Source organism: Haliotis rubra, unplaced genomic scaffold, assembly GCF_003918875.1.
Source record: "Haliotis rubra isolate DU_JTF1 unplaced genomic scaffold, ASM391887v1 Scf618, whole genome shotgun sequence".
Classification (NCBI taxonomy): Eukaryota; Metazoa; Mollusca; class Gastropoda; order Lepetellida; family Haliotidae; genus Haliotis; species Haliotis rubra.
This window is the reverse complement of record NW_025767322.1, coordinates 185,837-192,123: the sequence shown is the minus strand read 5'-3', so window position 1 is coordinate 192,123 and position 6,287 is coordinate 185,837.

The following is a 6,287-nucleotide window of genomic DNA, read 5'->3' as shown; positions in this document are numbered from 1 at the left end:
CTTCTTCTTGCTAACATAGTGGAAACACTTGTATCTCCCTAATTGAAGCTCCCTTCAATGTATAATCACTAATTAATACTCACCATGACTTGCCTCCCTTTGTCCCAAGCGCTGAAAGGTGGCGCCACCCTCTGGCCACATGCTTCACTCTCTCCTTATTTTTTCGAGCCCAACACTTGAATTTACAGGGAAATCCAAAGTGTTATGTGGGGAGGATGGAGGGAGCATATTCATGAGTCAGGATAAGTATAAAATATCAATTTTACTCTAAAAATTACATATTTTTCCTTATCCTGACTCATGCTCTTTTGCTTGTAGTATCCGACGGAATCGGAGGTGGGAAAGAGTAGAGACTTTGGATTTACCAGATTAATTAGTGATTTATATATATATATCTGTAATAACCCCCTGACGGGAACTTATAATGGCACTGAATTGTAATCCTTTCTGCTATTATAAACTATAAGTTTATACACTGCCATAGACAAAACGGGGTATTACTATACAAAAACATACTATGAACATAGCAATAAGTATATATACTACTCCAACATGGAGAAGTTATCCAAAAATGTACATAAATATCAGTACTGGGCTTAAGGTTAGACTTAAGCTAGGTATATCAATAGCCCTAACAACTCCGTAGAGTTTTAAGCTAGATAATACATGTATAAATATACATAATAATCTCGTAAGACTATGTCTTATCGTCTACGAGGGACTGTCAACTGCTGTGCGAGGACCATAGGACCGAAATGGTGAATACCTGAGACGTCCTCGGTGGTGATATCTCTCAGATAGTGATTAGCAAACACCATGTCGGATTTCCAAAAACATCCCTCCATGATGGTATTTAGTGAGCAGTTACCGTAGAAGCGAGCGGAAGCTAAGGCTCTGATTTCGTGAGGATTTGCTGCTCTTGGAGGGTCCAGTCCAGCCGCCTTGTAGGCGCGCAGTATGACAGTTCTAATCCATATAGATATGGTGGTACGAGAGACCTCGGTCTGACTTGTCGCCGCTAAAGGGATGAATAATCGCTTGAGATGTCGGCGCCTTGGTTTGGAACGTCGAGATAGATTTTGAGAGCTCTGACTGGGCATAGAGATAAGTCCAACGTATCTTGAGATCCGAGAATCGAGGATAGTGCAGGGATATGGAATAATCTGTCTGGTTGACCTGGCAATTGATTCTTAGCGATAAAGTCCCATCGCAAACCCATGTGCACTGTGTTGTGATTGTCATCAAACTGAATCCTCTCGTAATCTAGTGCGTGAATTTCAGACATCCTGGCTGCAGTCGCTAGCGATAACAGGAAAACCGTTTTCTGTGTGAGAAGTTCAAAGTTCGTTGAATCTAACGGTTCATAACTTTCACTTGTGAGGTGTTGAAGCACTATATTTAGATCCCACGCTGGCGCGCGGAATTTCACTTTCTGATCTTCCAAACGAAAAGAGCGTAGCAAGGCGAGTAACTCTGGCGTCTTCGTTAACTTGACACCCGTTCTCATGGTAACGACCGAACTAAGCGCGGCAAGATATGTTGACAATGTCGAGCCCTTCAAATGTTTCTTTTGACGTAGGTAACACAGATAATCAGCCACTTGTGGATGTGTAGCATCTCTCGCTGTAAATCCATTTTTTGCTGCGTAGTTTTCGAAACTTTGCCACTTGTCGCCGCATAAGCCACGAGTAGAATAGCGTAAAGCAAGCGTGACTGCTTTTGCCGCCTTTGTAGAATATCCTCTTTGTTCAAACACACTTTAATACAGTCCATACGCGAAGTTGGTACACTTCTGGGTTTCCGTGCGCTTGTTTGGTGTGAGGATGTACTAGTAGATTCGAGCGCTTTGGTAGCTTTAGTGTTGGTTGTCCGATTTCTTGAATTAGAATGGGAAACCACGTTCTGGCTGGCCAGTAGGGCGCGACCAAAGTTAGTTGTAGCCTCTGTGTTTGTCTGATTTTCTGTAACACTTGAGGGATTAGCACTGGCGGCGGAAACGCGTACGCGTTGAGGCCTTCCCAGGATATGCTTAGAGCGTCCGTTGCCCATGCTTGTGGATCCGGGACAGGTGATACGAATGTCGTTAGCTGATTGTTGAATCGAGTGGCGAATAGGTCTACTAGCGGCGCTCCTAATTGTTTGATAATCTGTGCGAAGATTTCTGTATGGAGCATCCATTCTGTCGGTGCCGGTAGGCGTGGCCGAGAGAGTGCGTCTGCTAGTACATTCTTGGCTCCGGGAATGTGACATGCTCTGACATGTAGGTTGAGATCGCTGATTAGATCGAACAGTTGAAAGCATACAGTCAATAGGCTTGATGATCTCGTTAAGCCTTGTTTGTTCACATAATACGCCACTGTTGAGTTGTCGGTATGAATCATCAGATGTGCCTGTCGTAGAATGGTACTCCAATGACGTATGGCGTTGATTACCGCTTTCATCTCTAACATGTTTATATGGAGCTTGCTTTCTTGCTGATTCCATATGCCTGATGTCGTCCGGGTTGGCGAGATGAGCTCCCCAACCTTGGAGCCACGCTGCCTACATAGAGATGGGTTTGGAATTCGCTCTGTTAAATAGATGCCTTCGCAGACATTCGACCTCCTGGTCCACCATAGTAGATGAGGTCTGAGGTGTACCGGTAGACTGAATGGTTGTAGATCGTCGAGATGAGCGTTGATGAAGACCTGTAATGGGCGTAACTGTAGCCTGCCTCTTAGTGTCAAGTCTTGGGCTGACGGAGGAGACCCAATAGACTCTGCCATTGTCGTAGTGGTAACGGAGAGAGTAGCTGGTGGAATGGTCTGTTGGATCTTGAGCCAGCGGTCTTCTGGAACGACGATACGGTTGAGCGTCGATATAAATCGAATGCCTAGAAACTGCAGATCTTGGCGAAGGTACTAGGTCCGACTTGAGTAGATTTACTAACCATCCCAGCTGTGTTAGTAGCTTGATGATGTAGTTTAACTGTAGTTTGAGACGCTGTGGATCTTGATCTACTTGTATCCCGGCCGTCGAGGTAAAACGCACTGCGCGTAGCCCTTTGACGATGTAGGTAGGTGACGATGGGTTTCGTTACTCTTGTAAATAACCATGGGGCTGATGATATTCCGAATGGGAGTACTTTCCATTGGTAATGCAGCCCGTCCAGTGTAAATCGTAGGTATTTCTTGGATTCGGGATGTATCGGGATGTGTAGATACGCATCTTGTAGGTCTATACTGGCCATGTAATCCATGGGACGGATTAAGTGCCGTAACTGGGGTAGATGTATCATGCGAAACTCGGGTGGTTTGGCGTGAGATAATCTCTGTTGAACGTGCTCATGTTGTAGATGAGTCTGTATTTCTCCTTGGAGTTTTTCTTGGGTACTAGGAAAACTGGGGAGTAGAAACCTGGTTCGATGTTTACTTGATCTAGTACTTCTATGGCCTGCTTGTTCAGGAGGGAAGTAATGGCCTCTCTTAACTTTGGTAGTTGTTGTGTCTGGAAGTCGAACTTGTAAGGGTTGACTGTCAGCGGAGGCGTGGCCTTTAGTTGGATACGATATCCGTGATGAAGAATGTTGGAGACATATGGGTCTTGTAACATTCCCCAGTTCTCCCAGTATAGTTGAAGGCGTCCACCCACTTGTGACGGTTGTACTGGAACGGCTGGGGGTGGAAGACTCCAGTCGTTCCGAACCTGACTTTCAGCGCTTATAGTTGCGGAACCTCTGGGTGCCCTGCCTCTTCCTGATCCTCCTCTGTAGTTGCCAAATGGGCTTACGAAAAGAATCTCTTCCCCTGAACTGGCTATCTTTTATCCCGCGCTCTCTGTAATCCAGTGAATTTAGATTTCCCTGAATATCTTTGTGAAGTCTGTCTGATGACGCTGGCTAGCGATCCATTGACTTAATCATAAGGACTTCTCTGAATCCTTAGTGACTTCCTTTGAGACTTTCTATTCCTCCATCGAAGATGGATGGAGCAGACCACGGGGCTGTATAGAGTGGAGCTGTAAACTGCTCACCCCAGTTGCAGGAAGCGAGGAGGCCTTGACGACGGGCTAAGGTTAAGGCTGCTGAGACTGATGTGAGATGATCCGTAAGGAACTGCTGGTCCTTCTTCTGCATAAGTAGGGCCGAGTAAATCATTCTATCATCTTCAGATGTCGTGGTCACGAAATCTGGTGATAAGAGTCTCATTGATCGCTCTAGATCTATTAAGGCCAAAGAACATTCGCCTAGTCATGGTTTCTAACTGAACCAACTTGGCGATCGCCAATCTTGTAGTTCTTGTTCTTGACATCATTGATCAACTTGTAGTTGTCGTCTATGTCTTGTGCCTTGAGGAACGGTTCCATGTTGTGGGTTGAAAACTTGTTAGCATGGAACTGTGGTAAATGTGCTGTTTGGACTTTAGTGGCTTTGTGGAAGGCTGAGTCCAAATTCTTCGGTACCGCAGCAATCGGGTCGATCGGTGGTAAGGTGATGGCATCAGCATCGTCCTCCTTCATCAAATAAGTCTGCGCCGAGTTGTTACTCTTGGAAGGTGAAGAAAGGTCTAGGTTGTTTACCATCCAGTATCGTGATCTCAGCCGCCTGAGAAGATGATGCCTCCATCGCCTTCTGTAATGGGATCGCCGATAAGAGGTTGATGCTCTTGTGATGGCGGTATATATGGTTCTATCGCTGTACATGGAGACGATAATGGAGACCTGACTTGGGACTTCTGTGAAGACCTGTGTGGAGATCTGTGTGGAGATCGATGTGGAGATCGGCGAGGTGATCGGGCGAGGTGATCGGCGAGGTGAACGGCGAGGCTTAACGATATGATCTTGGTGATCGGCCTGATGAGCTGCGCCTTGACTTTCGCGGAGATCTGTGAGGTGAACGCTGATAGCTTTCGCTGGCCCTTTGAGGAATCTGCAGATGATCGCCTGGACGAAGATGATTTAGAACCTGCTACTGGTGTCCTTCGGAAGCCCTTCGTGAAGCCTTAACTGTGTCCGGTTCTGGGGAGGACGGCTTGACCTTCGCGAAGGCTTTCGTGAAGTCGGGGTCCGAAGTCTGAGTCCAAGGACGACGAGTCTTCCTTCTGGAATCTTTATAAGAGTGATGATCCTCCTGAGTCCGGGAAGGTGATGATCTTCTAACCCTTCGTGCAGGCTGTTCATCTGGGTCCTTCCTGGAGGTAGACTGTGACTTCCTTCGCGAAGGTGGCTTGGTCGCGGGCCGCTACGCTGACGGAGTGTCCCTCTGGGCAGTCGCCTGCGCTGGTGCCTTCGTGGAGGTCCTTCTGGGCTGGTTGCAGTCTGTAACGGTCCTCCATCATCTGCATGATCTTCTGTATCATGTCGCCTGGGATGGTCTGCGACGATGTCGCCGATGCCCTCTCTGCGATGTTAGCGACGGCCCCTCAGAATGATCGCCGGACATCAGTGTAGAGACATCAGGCTGCCTGGCGATCTCTGCTGACGCTACTGTAGCTGACACCGGTCGCTTCTTGTGGCGAGATCGGGTATGATGATCGGCTGGTCGTCATACAGGCCCAGTTCAGCGGCGGGAAGAATCTCGGCTGAGAACGCTCTAGCTGGCTTCTTAGCTTTTCCCTTGGAGGTCGACGCTGCCCTGGGGTACGGAGTTTACGCTGTGACGGTCGATGCCCTCTTAGACTTCTGCTGCGAAGACGGATGTCTGGGGAAGCAGGACGCTTCTTGAGACGGCGGACTGCATCCCACGCCCTCCTCCGAAGGAATCTCTAGCGAACACCAGACGGAGGGGGTCAGTCCGACAGCAGTTGACTGGCTAGAGGGTCCGATGTATCGCCATGCCTAAGGCTTGTTTACGTGATCTATCTGCTGCACGCCTCAAGACGCAAAACGATATTTGTTAAATGCAGAAATGGATAAATTAATACAATAACTGCAACGCGAAGTAAACGCACAAGGCGTAGTACAGCTAGGACATATTAAATGCGGATCAGCAGCAGAAAACGTAATCTACAAACAGTACAGATTTTCATCCACGTAAACTAGGCTGAACAATCACGGAAAACCGTGAATAAACAGTAGAATTACGAGTAATAATCAATACATATTGTTAAAGGATACTAGCTACACCTCTTTAGTAAGGAATAAGAGGTAATAAACTAAGAATAATCAAAGGATATAGTGTGCAAGGAGACACAGGTGCTCTCACATCCTGCTCACTGGGCGAAGGAGAGAGTGAAGCATGTGGCCAGAGGGTGGCGCCACCTTTCCCGCGCTGGGACAAAGGGAGGCAAGTCATGGTGAGTATTAATTAG